The sequence below is a fragment of the Salvelinus namaycush genome, chromosome 41 (assembly GCF_016432855.1).
Source record: "Salvelinus namaycush isolate Seneca chromosome 41, SaNama_1.0, whole genome shotgun sequence".
NCBI lineage: Eukaryota > Metazoa > Chordata > Actinopteri > Salmoniformes > Salmonidae > Salvelinus > Salvelinus namaycush.
In genome coordinates, this window is record NC_052347.1 from 649,454 (window position 1) to 673,014 (window position 23,561).

Sequence of the window (23,561 nt, forward strand, 5' to 3'; positions counted from 1 at the left end):
GATAATCATCTATTATATATTGGGAGGTAATGCAGTGATCATTACTTTTGGTTTTGCAGAGGTGATTCCGTGATAATCATTTATTATATATTGGGAGGTAATGCAGCGATCATTACTTTTGGTTTAGAAGAGGTGATTCCGTGATAATCATTTATTATATATTGGGAGGTAATGCAGCGATCATTACTTTTGGTTTTGAAGAGGTGATTCCGTGATAATCATTCATTATATATTGGGAAGTAATGCAGCGATCATTACTTTTGGTTTTGAAGAGGTGATTCAGTGATAATCATCCATTATATATTGGGAAGTAATGCAGTGATCATTACTTTTGGTTTTGAAGAGGTGATTCCGTGATAATCATTTATTATATATTGGGAGGTAATGCAGTGATCATTACTTTTGGTTTTGAAGAGGTGATTCCGTGATAATCATTTATTATATATTGGGAGGTAATGCAGTGATCATTACTTTTGGTTTTGAAGAGGTGATTCCGTGATAATCATTTATTATATATTGGGAGGTAATGCAGTGATCATTACTTTTGGTTTTGAAGAGGTGATTCCGTGATAATCATTTATTATATATTGGGAGGTAATGCAGTGATCATTACTTTTGGTTTTGAAGAGGTGATTCGGTGATAATCATTCATTATATATTGGGAAGTAATGCAGCGATCATTATTTTTGGTTTTGAAGAGGTGATTCAGTGATAATCATTCATTATATATTGGGAAGTAATGCAGCGATCATTATTTTTGGTTTTGAAGAGGTGATTCAGTGATAATCATCCATTATATATTGGGAGGTAATGCAGTGATCATTACTTTTGAAGAGGTGATTCCGTGATAATCATTCATTATATATTGGGAAGTAATGCAGCGATCATTACTTTTGGTTTTGAAGAGGTGATTCAGTGTTAATCATCTATTTTATTTTGGGTAGTAAAGACTAGTTATTTTTTTATTTTTGTAGAGGTACCCAGCGAATGAGTTGAATTGGTTATGAATAGCGGTAATTTTGTGTGAAATTTACCAAGTGAATGAATGGAGTTGTTTATGTATAGTCCGTTGTATGTTTCATTGTTTGTTTGTCTGTGGATTATGGCTGTAGTTATTGGGTAATGGCCCAATGGTGTAATAAAAAGTTAGGAGTAGGATAGAAATTATTTGAATAAAGGTTATTTGATAATGACACTTTTCTACCATGGAACAGTATTGGGAACATTTTCATAAAAGTTATTTAGTGATCCTACACCAGGGAGCACTGGTGTAAAACATCTAACTATTACTCTACACTCTTGAGATAAAACATTAGAAATTGAAGTTTACCATGAGGTTGTCTCTGAGGCCCGTGTGTGAAATATATTTGAGTATAAGTAGAACCATTTACTATAGCCTGGATCAAGTGAGAGTAGGAATAGGATTACAGTATCACCCACTGTTATTTACAACACACTGAATGAAGATAGACAAGAAGTTATATAGGCATATTCCTACATATTACACCCACTTTAGGATAACCTTATTGAAAAGCACAATACACGCAGACAATCTAAATAAAAAGCCGAAGCATCATGGCACAGTCAAACCAGAATGAGGAGATGGGAGCAATGAAGCCTGTCACGCCTGTTGAATATATGCAAAAGAAGTTTCCTGCTGGGGAATTTACAGACACTTTTAAGAAATGGCATGTCTGGACAGAGATGGCAGGAGAAAATAGATATCCAATGGCTGGTTCATTCAACAAGACTAGGTTGGATTTAGTCTAGGAGATAATTTAGACAGGAAGAATGGATAAGGAGATGGGAGAGGGGATGAAGAAGAAGTGCCCTTGTATCAGAAACTGTGATGGGGATGATGGTGCTGGAAGAAAAAAAAGGCACAGTTCCTGGAGGGAGTTTTCCCTAGCCACCCAAACTCACTCTACAAAAAGGACAGACTGGAAGACAAAAAGACATCTGCTCAAGTTGTTTCTACAGGCTCACCACAACCACAGCCTCCAGCTCCCCCACAGTCATATCTGTCACACCTGTGAACCTGGTGCCTGAAGGGTATGTGCTTTTCACCACTCAACATTATGGTGACCACAAACATGGATTGGGAGAGGACGTGGGCCTGCCAGAGCTCTTCGTGAATGGAATAACACTCAATGCTGGACCTGTGGGCATTTGGGGAATTTAAGTTCACAGTGTGGGGGGAATGGAAGAGGAAGATGTTATAGCAGGGGCAAAGGACAATTTAAGCCTGGAAGGAGGACAAGTTAATGACGGAGGACAGCCATGGCCAATGGGAAATCATAACACCAATGGTTGTTATTTTCCTCAGAATCAACAATGAAGGTGCCCGACTCCCCTGCTCCAGTATGAATTCAATGATGGAAGAGAAGAGCCAATGGATACTCTTAATGTTATGGACATGACCTATCATTTATAATAGACACTAAAGCTCACTGTTCCTGTTTAGGCAAACCTGGACAAGTTTTTGGAGAGCTTCCCTGAGCAAATCATCAGTAAACAATAACAGGGACATCTGGACAGCCCATTCAAAAACCTTTATTAATGGAATTGCAGACAGAAGGTGACAATAGGAACATAGCACGCATGTTTCCGAGTAAGTTCTGCAAAATAGAAAAGGTCCCAAGTTATTTTATTAAACCCGAAGTCCAGCCCTAGTGATGGCACTGCATACGTCATTACCTTCTACTCATCAGACCAAGCCCATGCATACACAGCTATACAAACTTGCAAGAGAGATACAATAGTTCCAGTGTTTTCTAAGGGCTAAGCAGTAAATGTCCACTCCCCAAGTTGATTTATTGTGGAATGTCTGACTAGTCTCAGAAACAGACAGTTTCTTTAAAAGAGGCAGAGAGACTAGAAAACAACTGTGGAACAATATTAAACCTCTATAATGAATATATATATTGTTAATCTGTAGTCTAGGACCCTATACATGTAATAATACAACATATCTATTAATAATAAATCTATTAATACAACATAAGCATAATCAATTATTATAATACATCAAACATTTGGTACATCATGACCCCTAGGTGAACCCCTGACATAAAAATTCACTCCATTGTGCTGAAAGAAAGTTCTGCTGTTGGGACAGCTTTATGTAGGCCCTAACAATTTGTGGGCACCGTTTGTAACCGTTACAGTGCAATTAATGTATTGTTTAGTGTTGTGTTGTGTTGTGTAGTGGCTTTGCTGGCATGCATCTAAAAAAAAACGTTTTGAGTTTGCCCCACCAACATTTAAAAGCTTAAAATCGCCACTGGGGAAGATATTTTCACCATAAAATGCTCCTTTATAATAAAAGCATTACATGCATAGTCACATTTGCGGTCACTTTTGATAATGGTATTTTCCCTCTAATGGACATTGTGCACATTGTTGCCTTATAATGTAAAGAAATAGCCTAATAGTTTATCAACTTTATAAGCTAAACGTTCTGATCTGTTGCATCAGCATCATTGCATTATTTTTTATTTTTTATGCTAGTGGTTGTATTAATTTGGGATCTAACGCATCCCACAACTGTCCCAGACTATGTTTGGAATATTTCTTCCTCGCACAGAATAGAATAAGTCAACTTTTGTACTATGGGGGAAAAGTAGGTTGACATAGGCTAGTGCTTTTGCTGTTCGTTAGGCCTACTCATCTTATTGGCTGACAAAAAGTAAATGTGGACAATTCTTACAATATCTTCGGCAAAGAACTCGAGCAGTCGCGTCCCGGATGTGTCTGTCTTCACTTGTAGCCTGTGAGAAAGACCCGATCACGTGAAGGGAGAGGTGCTTCGGAGCGCGCAGCATGTAGCCGGGAGAAGGGAATTATAGTTATTATATTCAGCCTATGGGCACAATGGCCACTGGCTGCAAAAGGCATGGATTTTTTTAGGGGCAGTGCGGCCACACAAAGGGGATGCCGGTGTGAAATTTTAGGCATTATCAAGTGCTTGTCAAATTGTGAATGAGAGACTCATGAAGTGTGTACAGCCTGCGCAAATAAAGCAGAGCTCATGCCTTTCATGCAACCTTTTCATGCAAATCATCATTAGAGTCGCATCATGCAGACTTAGAATGTATTAAAAATCTATAGACCGATGTTTCTCACAACTAAAGTTTCATAAATAACTCTAAATTAAGCATATAAGAGTACCTGTTTCTTTGTTAACCACTCAACATAGAATAGCTGCATGTGCGCACTCCCTGAAATCATTTGAAGAAAATATATTTCCTATTTTATTCAGCTTTGTTAAATTGTATTGTTCATACTATAAAATAATATCAAATAATGCTGCGGAATTCTAAGCAAATCTTGTCTGCTAAATGAACTAGTGTAGCCCACAGCCATATGGCAGAGCCAGATCAGGACCTATCACGGACAACTCAGAGTATGCTATTCCGTTCTTTTGAAGTAGACTACATTTTCTTCGTATCATGTTTCTTTAGACCTGTCTAAAATACATATTGTAATGGTGTAGGCTATATTACATGGATTGATTAGACTTTTTAAAATGTAGATGTTCCAAAGGTCTGCATCAGTGGCTTGTAGGCTATGTGTGGAAGCCAGGAGATGCTAAATGTGTTTATGTTAATTAACGGTCAATTACTGTGAGACCTGCAGTTATTTGCTTGACAATCACCGGCTGACGAAATTGTGACCGCCACAGCCCTACACACAAGTACTTCTCTGCAATGGTCACCTACACTCATCAAAAACACACTATCCCATTCTACTACTTACACCATATCTGTTTCTGCCTATGCCAACAGCCTGGGAGGATGGGACACCACCCCTCAACAAACCCTGTAACTTTTCTGAAGTCAAATCTCATATACCCAAATTCTTCTCTGCAGCTGCCACCACAACATCTATTTTCTGTGATTAACTTTCAATTTCTGCGGTACAGTTGATAACCCTTGCTATGAATGCTAAGAAGCCAACCTTACTGAGGCATAACTCCCTCATTACCCTATCCCTTTGTACTGGCACAAATCTACTACTCACTGGGATCCTCTCAGGATCCAACACCCTTGACCCATCCTCCGCATTAATCTGCCTGTCTCGCACCGGACACTTCCGATCCCCAGCATCATGAGCACCCCTACAATTGACACACACAACTTTATCCACCGAAACGACACAATCCTCTGTCGTATGCCCTCCAGCATCTTGGAATCTCCCACTTACACACTTCTGCAAAATGACCAGAATTGTTGCATCTGAAACAGTGCAGTGGATTCTGCAAAAAAGCTCTAACAGGATAACTAATATATCCTAACATGACTTTGAGACTGACTCAAAACTCAAAAGGACTGACAATGACTTTTTCACCACGCTCCCCACCTGGTCTGTGTCGCACCAAACGGGATGCATCACGAAGACCAGGAATTTTCAACTTCAATTGTTCCACCTTCACACATAACGCTACCCCAGAAATCACTCCTTTCAATGGTGCCTTATTCCTAAGAGCAAAACAAGAAACAGATATCGACCCAAGTTGCGTGACACAAAGTGCCTTCTCCCTCTGGCCAGAAGTAACACACACAAATATCACAAGTCCACTGCAGGTTACCTTCACTGATTCAACTGCACGCAACTCCTTTCTCACCCACCCTGAAACCACAAATGGATCAACCAAAAGGCAAGCATCCGAAAAGGCAGGCGGAGTGACAACTCTTTGAAACGCCTATGTCAAGCAACTTGGATTCAGTGAGCAGCAATGCAGTGAAATCATCTCAAACAACATTGAAATTGCATCAAAGATATATATCTTTTATATACACATCTCCCATTTGGCATGCGTCTTGTGATGCGCTAACGAACTTTGGGACTGGTAGGGACATCTCTTCTCCATGTATCTGTCAGGTGAAGGTGAGGTTTGGCAAGGTACAAAAGGAAAGTTGTTACATTTTTTTCTTTCTCAGCTTGATTTGATTAAAACAAACTTTAATGAATTAAAAATGTAAAGAAGTAAAGAAAAAATGATAAAGTAGAGGAGGAGGGATTGGGTAAAGCATACAAACCCAGTTTAGGGTAAGGGTTTAGGTTTAAGGCAGGGTTCCCAAACTCGGTCCTCTGGACGCCAAATAATCAACTAATCATCAAGCTTTGATAATTTGAATCAGCTGTGTAGTGTTAGGGCAAAAACCAAAACTTGCACGCCTTGGGGTAACGAGGACCGACTTTGAGAAACGCTAGTTTAAAGGGAAGTGTTGGAAATAGGTTCTGGATCTAGTTTAGGGTAAGGGGTCTTGGGTTAGGGGTAAATAACTTTATTAAAAATAGAAAGTAGGGAATAAAAACTTGTTCTTCAGAATACTATGGGGGGAGTGGTGGTTTTTGATTTTTGAGCGGTGGGATGAATGGTCGTGGTTATTGCTGATGTTGTTTGGGATGAATGGCTGTGGTTATTGTTGATGTTGATGGTGTTTACATTTTCAACAGGAGCGGCAGAGAGGATTACACACAAGTCCTCTCACGAACAGCAACATACCGTCTACACATTGGTTTGGATCTCAGGTAAGTTTTCAGGTAAGTAATTAGGTAACTATGCATGTTTAAAGGCCACTCTGGGTAAGTATGCATGTAATAAAACGCCACTCCAGGTAAGTATACATATTTTAAAAGGAGGATTATATGACAAAAGAACAAAAAAAAATTCCCAAAAGCTCTTGTTGAGGATGCTTTGCTGCCTCAGGACCTGGACAACTTGCCTTAATAGAAAGAACCATGAATTCTGCACTGTATCAGAGAATTCTACAGGAGGATGTCAGGCCATCCATCTGTGAGCTGAAGCTGAAGCTGAAGTGCAGCTGGGTCGTGCAGCAAGACAGGGATCCAAAACACACAATCAAGTCCACATGAAAATGGTTAAAAAGAAACACATTTGAAGTTTTGGAATGGCCTAGTCAAAGTCCCAGACCTAATCCCAATTGAGATGTTGTGGCAGGACTTGAAACGAACAGTTCATGCTTTAAAACCCACAAATGTGGCACTGTAGAAACAACAGTCATTTTTCATACTTTGGTCATCATACATTGATCTGGTTTCTTTAAAAAAAATCTACATTTTAACTGTTCATGACATTTAATGTTGCACATGCTCAAGATAGAAAGGATATAGGCTAATTCCCAATGTAAACATCCAAGCACCACTCCCTCCTTATCAGGATGTTTTCAGACCCTTCAACCACTCCTTCAAAAATATTCATTTATTTAGGTCTAGCCCTACTTTCAAGATCAATATTTACCCAAAATATGAATGTCATTAATTACGTTGTATGAAAGATAAAAGTGACTCCCAACTCACATTTTTTTCTGTCATTTTATTTATTAGTTTAAGTCAAGACTTGTTTCAAGACATTAAGTTAAATATGTATTTGCATGTTATTAAAAAAAGTGATGCCTCATTGTCATATAATGTGATGTAGCAGTGGCTGATGTTAGTTGATAAATGTACTATACTTTTATATAATAAATTCGAATTAAATTATATCAATAAGAAAAGAGAGAAATTACAAAAACATGAAGTTAAAAAAATCAGCCATATAGTAACCTAATCATTATACTGAAACATTACATTACACTATCAATATTGAACTGTCAAACTATTCAGATCAGTGATGTGGTGCCAAACATTGCCTGGCTTGGATCAGAAAAATAGCCCTAGAGAACACAATTTTAACAAGAAAAAGAGCGATGTATTCACAGAAGTCCAATTCTCAAGGGATGAAAGCAGTGTTTTTTGGGGGCAGGGGGTACTGTTGAAACCCTGTTCCCATATCGTCTCCCTCAGGAACCTTTGGGTAGATCACAGTCTGTAGAAACAACACAGTACATAATAAGACAGATATGTCCCAAATGGCACCCTATTCCCTATACATAGTGCTCTACCTTTGACCAAAGCCCACACCCTATACCCTAAGTAGGGCACTATATAGGGATTAAGATGCCGTTAATACAATAGAGAGATGTTAACAAAAAAGCTACAGTACACATGCTCAGTATTTACAATTTAAACTGATTACTTACTAGGTTGAGCCTGTAGAGTGTCAATATTGCATGATCATCACATCCTTGTTATTATATAGTTTTTAAGTTTTAAGTTTTATCTGTTAGTTTTTCAATGTTTATTTCTAAATCAGTTCAGTTTCAGTTCGTTTTCAGAACTTTATTGTTCGTTTTTATTTAGTTTAAGTGATATATAACTATAACTATATATATAGTTATATAGTTATATATTATTTATTTGTATTTGTTTTGTTACATGCTTCCTTTAAGTGTAGACTAACAGTGAAATGCTTATTTACGGGGAGAAAAATAATAAAATGAGGAATAAAGACACAATGAGTAACGATAACATGGCTATATACACAGGGTACCAGTACAGAGTTGATGTGCAGGGTTACGAGGTAATTGAGGTAGATATGTGCATATAGGTGGGGGTAAAGTGACTAGGCAACACGATAGATAATAATCAATATCAGCAGCGTATGTGATGAGTCAAAAGAGTTTGTGCAAAAGGGGGTCAATGCAGATAGTCCAGGTAGCTTTTTGGTTAACTATTTAGCAGTCTTATGGCTTGGGAGTTGATGCCGTTCAGGGTCCTGTTGGTTCCAGACTTGGTGCATTCAAACAGCTTGCCGTGCAGTAACAGAGAAAACAGTTTATGACTTGGGTGGCTGCAGTCTGGATTATGTTTAGGGCCTTCTTCTACCACCGCCTGGTATAGAGGTCCTGGACTGCCAGGTTACTGACCTTCTTCTTATAGGCTGTTTCATTGTTGTTGGTGATCAGGCCTACCACCGTTGTGTCGTCAGCAAACTTGATGATGGTGTTGGAGTCGTGCGTGGCCATGCAGTTGTGGGTGAAAAGTGAGTACAGGAGGGGACTAAGCACACACCCCTGAGGGGCCCCCGTGTTGAGAGTAAGCGTGGCGGATGTTTTGTTCCCTACCCTCACCACCTGGGGCGGCCCGTCTGGAAGTTCAGGATCCAGTTGCAGAGGGTGGTGTTCAGTCCCAGGGACCTGAGCTTAGTAATGAGCTTGGAGTGCACTATGGTGTTGAACGCTGAGCTATAGTGAATGAACAAATCTAATTTTATTTGTCACATGCACAGGAATACAACTGTACACTGTGAAATGCTTGCTTACGAGCCCTTCCCAATGATGCAGAGTTTAAAAATTACAATAAAAAATACAACAAATACACAATAATGGAGCTAGATACAGGGAGTACCAGTAACAGATCAATGTGGAGAGGTATGTACAGTTGAAGTTGGAAGTTTACATACACTTTGGTTGGAGTCATTAAAACTAATTTTTCACATACTCCACAAATTTCTGGTTAACAAACTATAGTTTTGGCAAGTCGGTTAGCACATCTACTTTGTGCATGACACAAGTCATTTTTCCAACAATTGTTTACTGACAGATTATTTCATTTATAATTCACTGTATCACAATTCCAGTGGGTCAGAAGTAGAGGTCGACCGATTATGATTTTTCAACGCCGATACCGATACCGATTATTGGGGGACCAAAAAAGCCAATACCGATTAATCGGACGTTTTTTTTCATTTATTTGTAATAATGACAATTACAACAATACTGAATGAACACTTATTTTAACTTAATATAATACATCAATAAAATCAATTTAGCCTCAAATAAATAATGAAACATGTTCAATTTGGTTTAAATAATGCAAAAACAAAGTGTTGGAGAAGAAAGTAAAAGTGCAATATGTGCCATGTAAGAAAGCTAACATTTAAGTTCCTTGCTCAGAACATGCGAACATATGAAAGCTGGTGGTTCCTTTTAACATGACATGCTGACCAGACCAGACACGTCACGAGCGAGCGTCGCAAAATAAATTTAGAAATCCAAAGCCATAAGACCTGTGAACAATTAATCAAATAGCCACCGGAATATTTACATTGACACCCCACCCCCTCCTTTTGTTTTGTACACTGCTGCTACTCGCTGTTTATTATCTATGCATAGTCACTTCACCCCTACCTACATGTACAAATTACCTCAACTAACCTGTACCCCCACACATTGACTCGGTACCGGTACCCTTTGTATATAGCCTCGTTATTGTTATTTTATGGTGTTAAATATTTTCTTAACTCTTCTTGAACTGCACTGTTGGTTAAGGGCTTGCAAGTAAGGTCTACACTTGTTGTATTCGGTGCATGTGACAAATAAAGTTTGATTAGATTTGATTTAGGAGCCATTTGGGATGGATAGTTATTGTGTGTTTTTTGGGATGTCACTTCTTGGAACTGACGGGCAGTAAAACATAATAAGGTGATGGGTTTGGTTAGCCGTTCTCATGACTCCAGTGCTATACATTGGAGTCATTCCACGTCCCTTTTAAGTAGCTGAGGTGATTTGGTGAAATGCTCTATCTAGAAACAATTTACCCTCGATTGCGACGCGGTTTTGGAAACTGTGAACACAACTTAATTATCATCCAAAATGACTACAAATACAAACGATACACTTACTGTTTGCTGTTTTACCACAGATTTCTACAGTGTTTTTTTGTGTAACACAAACTGTAAAGCCCAATATTACTAAACTTCTGTAGAAACCTCTTTTGTAGAAACCTGTTTGTAGAAACCTGTTAATATGCCTCAGTACAGTTACTTAGTAATTTTGTAGTCATTACTCAAAACTGGACCCGGTAGGGGGTCCAGATTTGAGTTGTATCAGCTTCAAAATTCTGAATAACACCTCGACTAAGCCTTCCCAGTGTGCCTTGCCTTTTTGAGTGAATGTTAGCACCTGAAGAGGGTTAAATCAAGGCCTTATACCTTTTCAAGGGTTACTAAATTATGTTATTTTAAACTGTAAGGTCTCCTCTTCAGGAGACCTCTGTGTGTGTGTTAACACCTGTTTTTGAGTGTTGTGACGTTCAGACACTATCAGAAGGCGTCTACGTTCAGACTCCTCCTGTCTGGATCCCACCGTGGTTATCTGGTTTTCTGAGAACACAGGGCTGCCACAGATGAAACCAGCCAGCTGTCAGAAGATGCTTACACTCGTTCACCTTGTTATGACCCTATACTTGTGATGAAAGGTCAAGTTTTGGTCAAACCCACTTCTGAGCTTTTAATTGCTGATAAGATGGTTGCTGCTGTCAAGGGGAGGTTAGATTGATTAAAATGTTGTTGCCAGGGAAACTCACGCAAGGACTGGGAGAGGCTATATGAGTTACAGTATGTCTTAGATATTTTGCAGAACCTGGAGAGAGCTATTATGTACTGTACTCTGTACCAACTTCTGCCTACAATTGTATTACTAAAGGAGTATTTTAATACTTAAACAAAGAGTCTGTGTTTCTTTTCCATTACTTATGTATGTTTGATAATTATATAGACCTGATCATTTGTTGAAGAAATTGTCCAACACACCCATGACTGTATTTGTTAGTGACAGAGATGTGTATGTTGGAATCGTTCATTTTCACTCCTGTGGCCTTCACCAAGTGAGTTCCTATGCAAATGTTATCAGTATAATTCAACTGAATGAAAACACATTATAAATCTCATAAGGCCTTATTTTCAGTGGCCTGAAACACATGGCTCAAAGGCCACATCAGGCCTGCAAGTAAGGTTGCAAAATTCCAGTAACTTTAACAAAATACCCAGATCCTGGTTGAAGGATTTCCAGGAATCTTACAACCGAGATTTCTGGAAAAACTGGGAAATGTACCCACATTTTGCAACCCTACCTGCTAGTCACATTATGCTGACTTGCAATGTGATGTGTAATTCTTAATGGAATCCAGCCAGAGTTACGCTATCCACCAGTTTAACGTTTGAATCACCCCCAACCTGAATTCATAATGACTACCAGGGTTAGGAACAGTGTGAGGAGACAACCTAAGCCATTTAATAAACTAGAACAACCATTTCAGTAATGGGAGCAAAAAATCTAACTAAATGATTGGATTAGTTTAGAAAAATGTATGTTATTTATCTTTGTGTAGCATAAGTTAAATCAATTAATCACTCAATGTACATGCATTGGGGTGGCAGGTAGCCTAGTGGTTAGAGTGTTGGGCCAGTAACACAAAGGTTGCTAGATCGAATCCCTGAGCTGACAGGGTAAAAAATCTGTTGTTCTGCCTCTGAACAAGGCAGGTAACCCACTGTTCCAAAGCAGTCATTGTAAATAAGAATTTGTTCTTAACTGACTTGCCTAGTTAAATTAGAAAAAACAGATATTTAACACAATTCCCCAAAAATCTACATGCAGTAGAGCATGCTGGGAAAAAAAGTTTATAACTTTAAAAAAATTTGTTGGTGTGACTTCTCATTTAGTTTTGAGTCAGTACCACATCAATATTTTAATAATAATGACTTTACATTGACTTTGAGTTCAACTTACTAGAGGTATTTGAGTAAAAAATGCCTTGGAGTTTACAGTGAAGCTTTAAACCGACACGTTTCTTTGTTTCCTCCGAGTTTCCATTAGCTCAGGAAGTGCAATGCAAAACATCTCAGAAGAATCTGTGTTAAAGTGGCGCAGAGTAAGTGTGTCTTTTGTATTTGTAAAATCATTTTGGGGTGATATGAAAGTAGAATTTCAGAGGTTTCCAAAACCGCATTGCACGCAGTGATTATTAGCAGTTAGACAGGGTATCTGGAAAGTTTAACCTGTTGGCCATGCTGTGGTCAATTGTTCAAATGAGAAACCTATGGCTGTATGAGCTTGGATTCTCATGAGCTAAAGTTAGGTTAGGTAAAAATGATAAAGTCGCAAATGACAAAAATCCCCAGGAGTTAATCGTTCAGTTGAAAATGTTAGCTTTTTAGTAACTTTGATGAGCAGACGATGCCATTTGACTGTTGTTAAGGTGTTGGAAAGTGTTCTTTACAATGATGTATATAAACCCTGGATTACTGGTTCTATGTATTGGCCATTGAGAGCTTTCACACCACCGATCAGCCGTATTCACACTCTCCATTAGGAGCAGTCCTCCATACGAATGAATGGAATTATACAGTATTTCAATTAAATGTTTCAAGGACAAAATTACACATATTTGTGTTGTTGTAGGGGGGACAGTAACATTAGTACTATCTAAAAAAAAGACTTTAAGGAAAATGTTTTTATATATTTACAAATGTTTATTTTTAGCTCACATAATATAATTTGAAAGTATGCATTAAGGTGTCTGTAATATAATAACCGTGTCAAAAACGAATGTAGACATTAATACATGCATTTCTATAGCTTCCAAAATCATTTTTTTTTTTTTACATTGGAGCAGGAGTGCCAAGATGGCTGTGCCCGGTGGCTTCAATAAAGTGCCCCCTGTCAGTCAACCAGAGGTTATACACACCATTGGTTCTATCGCTTCTAACTATGTCGACGATTTTAATTAGCTGATATGGAATTTCAACTGGATATAATCAGGACCACCTGGTGAGTTTAGCATAGAGCAAAATGTACCAGGTTATGTTATGGGAACAGCTAACATGTAGCCTTTGATCACGTGCACCTACGTCAATGATTTAATTTGGCCGATGCTTAAACTTAAACTAAAAACTTTCTAATGTTCGGAAGTACAGCCCCACAGAATTTTACACAGTGACCAACGTTTTGATGACACATTTTTAAATGAAAGCTTTTGCAGTGGAAGTAAAACATTTAAAAAAAATAATTACTCCAGAAACTCAGTTACTAGGACATTGTTGAGATATTCTAAATTTTAATTTGAGATAATGAGCAGCCTATTTTATAAAGCAAACTCTGCAATTCAACCTCCAAATATATCATACCTCGTAGTTGCTCTGAGGAGGGAAAGGTGCGTTGCTTGGAGTCATGCTGCCATGAGGTACCGGTATTTGATTCCCAATGACGAACACTTGCTAAAAGACAGACATGTACATTTTAAGTTAATTTATATAAACTGCTTATCAAATATACAGGTTTCATGATTGCTCAGCGCTCTTACAGTTGCAGAACAAACACTATATAGACAAAAGTATGTGGACACGCTTTCAAATGAGTTGATTCAGCTATTTCAACGGGTGTCGTTGCTGACAGGTGTATAAAATCGAGCACACGGTCATGCAATCTCCTAAGACAAACATTGGCAGTAGAATTGCCTTACTGAAGAGCTCAGTGACATTCAACGTGGCACGGTCATAGGATGCCAACTTTCCAACAAGTCAGTTAGTCAAATTTCTGCCCTGGTCAACTGTAAGTGCTGCTATTGTGAATTATACAACGGGTGGGTCTAATCTTGAATGCTGATTGGTTAAAACTGCATTCCAGCCTGTGTCTATTCCACAATTTACCACTGGCTCGATCTATGCCGTTAAAATGCCTATTTACTCTGTTCCATCTGACTGTGCAATCCACTGTCTCATCAACCCAGCCAAGCAATTTATAAACTTGATCTCCACTATAAAAAGCATCTAGACATTATCTCACAAAGACCACTCCTTCAAACAGAATCCTTCCAGATCTTGAGATTCTTAGTCTGCGTTTACGGACTGCCCTATTTAATTCAACCCACATGTTTTCAATGGATTTTAAGTCCGGAGACTGAGATAGACATTGCAAAATGTTGAGTTTGTGGCCAAATATCCATTTCTTTGTTTTTATATTTATTCTCTGTAATACCAATTACCCCACCGAAGACATTCTTTAAATATGTATACTCGCCATGACAGAATATATATGCGTAAATAAAACTCATAGAATAAAAAGGAAAGTTTGACATCTTCCAAAGTCTGAGGGTGGTTTTAACCTTCCAGACTTGGAATTGTATTAACTCGCCACACAAGGCTTTTGCTCGCAACATATTGTTAAGTGCACTAAAGAAGAACAATGGGTACATATTGAAGTTGTGCATGCTAATCCTCAGAGTCTTTTCACAAGTCTATTTTCAAAGGATAAAGAAGAACATTAACAATTCAATAGTTAAGAACACTATAACAATGTTGAAGAAAATGAAATGCATACGAAAAGAACCAATGTCACTCCCTAAAAACACAACCCTATGGAACAATCCTTGGATAGCTTTTCAGAGTTCACCGATAAATTGGCCCCATGGAAAACTGAAGGCATAGGAAATAAAATGATTTCCATTACAGAATTAAAAAGCAATTTTAGACTGACTAATATAGACATTTTCAAATACATGCAATTGAAAAGTTCTATACACTAAATTTCTATCTGAAATCTTTTGGACATCAAAGAAATGTTGAGGGAATCCTATTTGACTCAGAAAAGGATACACATAGAGTTTTGATAGGTAATACAAATATAAATAGATCAAGATTTAAAAAGAACTGATATTGACACAAGATGAAGGGAGTGTTGGAACATAACTAATCAACACATACACCAGTGCTGCTGTGAACAAGAGACATGCTAAACGGAAGACGTATAAAAACAATGTCATCTTTGATGCAATTTCAATGTTGTTTGAGTTGCTTTGTGTGGCACCAAATTTGCTTGAGACTATTTTACTGCAAAACTGCTCACTGAATCCAAGTTACTTGACATAGGAGTTTCAAAGAGCTGTCGGTCAAGGCGAGCTCAAGAATATAAGCTCCCTCTCACTCCTGGCAGTTACCATGAGATAAAAAGTCATTTTAAGAATGACTGTTCAGGACCTTTAAGTGTACAACTAGCAAGGAGTCAATAATTAATGTCTTCTGGGAGTGCTATAAAGTCAAATAGTTATAGATGGAGTTAGAAAGTTGGCAGCCAGAAGTTTTACAATGTAAGTTTACTTTTAATCCCTCTATATGCATATTTCAAGACATGGCATATGAGGGTGTGGTGAAATACTCAATGGGGTGGACCATACTTTTCTCTTCAATGATTCTGAAAAACTTCTCATAAACTAGTACTGTACATCTTTCGTTCATGCTGAGAAAAGAGAGAGTTTCTCCCATGAATCAGATATCCTTCCTAGGTTTGAGCTCACGGCCGCTGTGTTGGCAGCAAATTGTCATGACAAAAGTAAGAACCGTGAGCTCTCCCACATCCACACACTGGAGCAGGAGTTGGAGCAGGAGTGCCAAGATCGCGGTGCCTGGTGGCTTCAATACAGTGCCCCCTGTCAGTCAACCAGGGGTTATACACACCATTGGTTCTATTGCTCCCTAGTGGTCGGGAGTGTAATTGCCCAAATAATACCATAATATAAGATACACCCAAATTGGCTCCTACACTGGCTAAAGTTCATGATGCCATTGACCTTAACAAGGGGCTCAGGACCAGTGGAAGAAAATTAACCCCATAACATCAAAGACCCACCACCATATTTTACGGTAGATATGGGGTTATTTTCTGTGCATTCTCATGTCGATGCCAAACCCACCACTGGTGTGCGTGGCCAAAGCTATTTTCATGTCATCCAACCAATGTAAATGCCTGGAGTTTACTAAACGGCATTGGCACTTGGATTGGACACTGTGATTTGGTCAGATGACATGAACATAGAGCTATTTGGAGAACCCCATACCATAAGCACAGACAAAGGATATCAATGATCTGGAAGGATTCTGTACAGAGGAATGGTCTAAGATCCCTCCCAATGTGGTCACCAAATCATAAAACATTTTAGAAAAAGTGTCAGTGCTGTTATCCTTGCACAGTGAGGTATCATTAATTTTGACCCATACCTTTTGAGAAAACAAAAAACTTGTTAAGCAAAATCTCTTTCTCTAAGCAATTGTATTAGTATACATTTTGGTTGCATACAATGTAGCTCAGTATTGAATGATTTACTTTATACAGTCATTTCTGCTCATTTTTATCAAGGGTGTCAATCATTTCAGACCACACTGTATACGGAGCTAGATTTCTGTTTAAATCTTGTACCACATTTTGACAGAAATCTATGTCCATAAACTCACCTCAGGGGTGGAACGGCAGCACTGGCAGACAGCTCTGCAGGCGAATGACGAGACACAGATGGACACTATAAGTTCCAGCAGGGAAAAAACAACCAAAACACCTGAAATTCCCTGGGACCTGACCTATAGACAGAGAGGAACAGGAAACAGCAGTTAACTAGACTACACTACACCATTTTGGAGCAATTATGTAGAATTAAACTCCCGTTTCAGCGTGGGCTAACAAGAAGTGTAAATGAACTCAATAGCATCTCATTCACGATTGCTTGCATGTTGGAGATGTCACATATATGCTACAAATGGTGTCTAATTTAAACAAATAAAAAACATTCAACAGTATGTACAAAAGTCTAGCAATACGATTATAGATGATAAATACCCCTTTACCGATTTAAAAATATTTCCTGACCAAAGGAATAAGAATTTGGTATATACCCAATACTGTTGACAGGCATAGGATGGAGGGAGGTATGAAGGATAGCCTGGAGTCACAGTAGTAGTTGTAAAAGATGATCCCAGCACTGTCTAAAGAATGCAGAATGGTGCCAGTAAGAGCAGTAACCGTGGCGACAACATTCATTCCAAGGGAGCCTTTTACCTAAGGGACAGAGAGCAGAAAGAGGACATGGTGGATTGGTTGTGAAGAATGAAATACAATATAGAATACAGTGTGTTGACAATCATCATTACATGTCTTTAATAAAGGTGCAATCTGCAGTTGCTGAATAGCTAGTGCCCCACTGCTTGTGTTGTGGGAGGAAAACAAGCAGGTTGAACGAAAAAACGAGGGCCTATGTATAAAGTAGATTCTGTTTTTGAAATAGAGTGGAACTTCATAAATCAAAAGCCTACACTTTATTGAGGAAGAAATAGTTGATACTAACCAGACATGTGTTCAATTTGTTGTCAGCAGCAACAGTTAGAGAGCCTGCAATGACATACTGAGGAGGAACAAGGAAGGTATTATACAAGGGTGCGTCCCAAATGGCACCCTATTCTCTACACAGTACACTACAAAAGTAGTGCACTATATAGTGAGTAGGGTACCATGTGGGACAAACATATTTCTGCAGTATGACCAAAGTTCAAATTCAAGTTTAATTATTCCCACATAGAAGTTAATATAAACTGAGTGTATAATTGGCATAGGCCTAGCCAAATGCATATACAGTGATAAAAGTCATTAGTTAACCTTTCTAGGATGAGTGTGCCGCTAGCGGCACTCCCCCCCCCCCCCCCCACTGAAAAACCAGTGCCGCGAAATTCAAAAAAAATATTTTTTTAAAATATTTAACTTTCACACATTAAAGTCCAATACAGCTAATGAAAGACACAGATCTTGTGAATCCAGTCAACATGTCCGATTTTTAAAATGTTTTACAGGGAAGACACAATATGTAAAGATGTACATCTATTACCTAAAAACACATTAGCATAATCCACCATCTTTTATTTGTCCACCAACACCAGTAGCCATCACCAATTCGGCTAAACTAAGATATTTATAGCCCCTAACCAACAAAAAAACTCATTAGATGACAGTCTGATAACATATTTATGGTATGGGATAGGTTTTGTTAGAAAAAAGTGCATATTTCAGGTAGATGGCATAGGTTACAATTGCACCCACCGTCACAAATGGAATAGAAAAACTACTTAGAGCAACGTGTTTACCTACTTACTAATCATCAAACATTTCGTAAAAATACACAGCATACACGAATCGAAAGACACAGATCCTGTGAATACAGACAATATTTCAGATTTTCTAAGTGTCTTACAGCGAAAACACAATAAATCGTTATATTAGCATAGCACATACCACATAGCAGCCCAGCATTGATTCTAGCCAAAGTGAGCGATAAAAGTCAACATCGCCAAAAGATATTAATTTTTTCACTAACCTTCTCAGAATTCTTCCGATGACACTCCTGTAACATCACATTACAACATGCATATACAGTTTGATCGCAAATGTTTATATTTAGCCACCAAAATCATGGTTATACAATGTGAAATTTAGCTCAGCTGGTCAGAAAATTTCCTTGCGCCACTTAGACAGTGATCTACTCTTATACATAAATACTCATAAACGTGACTAAAAAATATAGGGTGGACAGGGATTGATAGACAATTTAATTCTTAATACAATTGCGTTATTACATTTTTTAATTTATCCTTACTTTTCAATACAGTTTGCGCCAAGCGAAGCTACGTCAAAAAACATGGCGTCCTAAGCCACTAAAATGTTTCGACAGAAACACGATTTATCATAATAAAAATGTCCTACCTTGAGCTGTTCTTCCATCAGTATCTTGGGCAAAGGATCCTTTCTTGGGAGAAATCGTCTTTTGGTGGAAAGCTGTCCTCTTGCCATGTGGAAATGCCAACGGCGTTCGGGATGAACTGAAAAGCGTGCCCAACTATTCACATCGTTGCAAAAATAAATGTCCCAAAATCGCACTAAACGGATATAAATTGCTATAAAACGCTTTAAATTAACTACCTTATGATGTTTTTAACTCCCATAACGAGTAGAAACATGACCCGAGTAATATTACCCCCTTCACTAATGCTTGGAAAAGGTGCGGGCCGGTGTCCTCTAGGCGCATGACGCAGCTCCAAAAGAATGACTAGCTTCAGGGTTTTTTCATTTGTAGGGCCTGTGAACGCGCAATCGACCCCATTGGAATCGTCATCACGTAAAGGCATCCAGGGGAAGACGTAAGAAGTGTCCGTATAGTCATAGCAAAATCAGTGCCCTTTTAACTGACTTCAGAACAGTGGCCAACATTTCTGAAATCTGAATCCATGTCAGGGAAATTGCTGTAGAATGGGCTCTGTTCCACTTAGAGACAAAATTTCAACTCCTATAGAAACTATAGACTGTTTTCTATCCAATAATAATAATAATATGCATATTGTACGATCAAGGATTTTGTGGGAAGCCGTTTAAAAAAAGTACCCAATTAGCATAAATAGCCTAAACAGCGCCCTCATCCCCAACAGTTGTTATAAAGCATTACCATAAATGAAAGATTTTATATTTTTTTCATTTTTTGACATTTCTTTTTAATGCATTTCTTTTCAAATTGTGACATGATTCAATTATTGTGTTTTGTTTGCATCAAGAGAGACAGGAAATGTAAGGTAGGATTGTTAGACAGAACAGCTCACTCACAATGATAGATCCCCAGACAAATATTCCGCTAATTACTCCAATATTGTCTTCTTGTGGTCCTGTAGCCATCACGATTCCTGTCAACAGCATCAACAAACCAACCATGATCTGTACGGTCTGTGAGAGAAAAACAAAGTACAAAGCAGGAAATTAATTTCTCTTCTTCCAATACGTTGGAAGACCAAAAAAACAACCAAAATTGTCTTATTTTTACTTCAAAAATAATCTTCAAATTATGTAAAACAGAAATTCTTACCCCCAGCGCTTTTGGTTGCCCTGCCCGGAAACTTCCCAGCACTGAGGAAACCGTCTGTCCCAAACAGTGAGGGGCAGAATCGACCCTCACGACCCCCATCCCGTTGACAGTGGGGTGTACATGGGTGATGACCACCACCCCGTTAGTGGTGGTTGTTACAGAGCTGGACATCTTCGCAGAGGAGAGAAGGATGTTTGTAGTACAGTAAGAGGTGATACGGCTGGTCAGTGGTGTGTTGTTGAGCCTCATGTAAAGTTTATACTCGACCTGGGACTTCCAGATAATCATTTACTTGGGATTGTCATGCATAATAGGTGTGTCTGCCACTCATTAGACTTTGAACTCTCCCCATTAGATATGAGTGGGCGGTAGGCTGTTTGTCTTTGTGGTTGCTGTATCATCTGTTTACTTGAATAATTTCGTCATTGCTGAGTGACATTTAGTTCCTGCTGTATTATCATAACTTCCCATCATGGGCTTGAAGTTGTTTGCCTTCAGAACACAGGCTATACAAGAAACTCATACACTTCCTTGAAAGTGTGTATAACTTTCTCTTTCATGTTACATAGCGTACGTTTCTTTTGTTCTGTGCTGTAGAGGCAATCATCTTCAAGGTGTGGTGTAATAAAGTCATATAATTTAACCAAAGACTTTGCCCCTCTGTGGGGAGACATCCTGAATTAAAGAAGAAGTAGGTGAAATAACCAGAGTAACTGTTTATTAGTGAATGTTGAATTATTGGTAAATGGACGTTAGATAAGCATGACAAACAGAAAAGAGCTTAGTAAAGTGTATATAAATGTTGAGATGTCATGTAAACATAAGCTCTTCATGTCTACTCCTGCACCCCTCTCTTCCTCTCCTCTCTCTGTCTCTCCTCCTCTCTCTTCCTCTTCTTTTCTTCGTCTCTTCCTCTCCTCATCTTTCTTCCTATTCTCCCCTCTCATCCTATTCTCCCCTTTCTTCCTCTCCTCCTGTCTCTGCCTCTCCTTCTCTCTTTTCAAAGGTTATTATAGTTATTCGTTTTTAATTCTATTCATTTTTTGATTTATCTTTGAAATTCAGTTTAGTTTCAGTTTGCCTTTAGAGTTTCTATAAATGTTTTGTTTGAATAAAACATTACTATTTCAATTTATGTTATTTAGTTTCAGTTTAGTTTTAGCAGTAGCAGTGCATGGGTAAAATCACTGGGGAAGCCAAGCCCCCCCCCCCCCCCCCCCCGCCTTGTAAATTCAACTACACCTTTGTTTTACTACAAAACCAGACAGCAAACTCTGTCCAGTGAAGTTCACAAAGCATATTGCATGTACAGTAACAGACAGTTAAAGCATACTGTAATGGCTGTTGGAAGGAGAGGACCAAGGTGCAGCGTGGTACGTGTCCATATTTATTACATGAACACTGAAATATTAAAAATAACAAAGATAACGACCGAAACAGTTCTGGCTGGTGCAGACACACAACAGAAAACAACTACACACAAAACACAGTTGGGATGAGGATACCTAAGTATGGTTCTCAATCAGAGAAACCGATAGACAGCTGCCTCTGATTGAGAACCACACTCGGCCAAACACATAGAAATATAAAACATAGAACAAAAACATAGAATGCCCACCCCAACTCACGCCCTGACCAAACCAAAATAGAGACATAACAAAGGAACTAAGGTCAGGGCGTGACACATACATTGGCTTCAAAAAGTATTCCTACCCCTTATTCCACCTTTCTCACCCATCTACACACAATACCCCATAATGACAAAGTGAAAACACGTTTTTTTTTAAAATGTTTGCAAATTTATTGTAAATTAAATACAGAAATATCTCATTTACATAAGTATTCACACCCCTGACTCAATACATGTTAGAATCACATTTGATTCTCACAGCGATTACAGCTGTGAGTCTTTCTGGATAAGTCTCTAAGAGCTTTGCACACCTGGATTGTACAAGCTTTGTCAAGTTGGTTGTTGATCATTGCTAGACAGCCATTTCCAAGACTTGCCATATATTTCCAGTGGTTATTTTAGCATGTAAATCTTGGTGGGGGAAAACTCAAGTAATTTTTTTTGATGCATGCCAGCAAAGCCACTACACAACAATTTATAATTTTACTAGGCCTACAGTGTATTTGGAAAGTATTCAGACCTCTTCACTTGGATTCAATAGTTTTTTTCCTCTCATCAATCTACGCACAATACCCATTGATGACAAAGCAAAAATGGGTTTTTAGAAATGTTTGCACATTTATTAAGAGTAAAAAACTGAAATATCACTAGTACATAAGTATTCAGACCCTTTACTCCGTACTGTGTTGAAGCACCTTTGGCAGCGATTACAGCCTTGAGTCTTCTTGGGTATGACGCTACAAGCCTGACAAACCTGTATTGGGGGAGTTTCTCTCACTCTTCTCTGCAGATCCTCTCAAGCTCTGTCAGGTTGGAAGGGGAGTGTCGCTGCACAGCTTTTTTCAGGTACCTCCAGAGTACCTCAAGCTCCTTCGATCTGGTTCAAGTCCGGGTTCTGGCTGGGCCACTCAGGGACATTCAGAGACGTGTCCCGAAGCCACTCCTGTGTGGTCTTGGCTGCGTGCTTAGGGTTGTTTTCCTGTTGGAAGGTGAACCTTTGCCTCAGTCTGAAGTCCTGAGCGCTCTGGAGCAGGTTTTCTTCAAGGATGTTTTATTTAATACATTCTAGAAAAAGGCTGTAACATAACAAAATGTGTAAAAAGTGAATCCTCTGAATTCTTTCGGAATGCACTGTATGTGATCTAAAAAGGAAGGAAAATACAATCACGAGTATCCACGTTTAAAGACAATATACCAACACACAGACAGCGCATTGCTCAAACAAAACAACCCTCACAATTTCAACTGGAATTACTTGGGTCTTTTACTGAACTTTTTGTTGAAGAGACTGCCACTGGAAGAGACTGCCACTGGCAAACATGGTTACAGACCCAACAACATTATATAGTAACCCCTCCTCATGAAGAAAAGCACATGAGCTAATTATAATACACAAATTAAGAAAAACAATTAAATCATTCCAACATAATACAATTAGGAATAAGATACTAATGAGATAGACCTATATACTGTAAGCAATATAACAGTTGAGATGTACAAACTATTACATAAGGGAATGATGAGCGGATAAGAGGCAAACCATAATTTTGTTTAAGACATTAATGAGCGAGTAGTCGAT

General features: G+C 38.5%; 1 pseudogene; it reads right to left on the reverse strand.

Moving 5' to 3' along the window:
- Window positions 1-7,333: 7,333 nt before the first annotated feature.
- On the reverse strand, window positions 7,334-20,626 carry LOC120034540 (annotated as a pseudogene).
- Window positions 20,627-23,561: the final 2,935 nt, after the last annotated feature.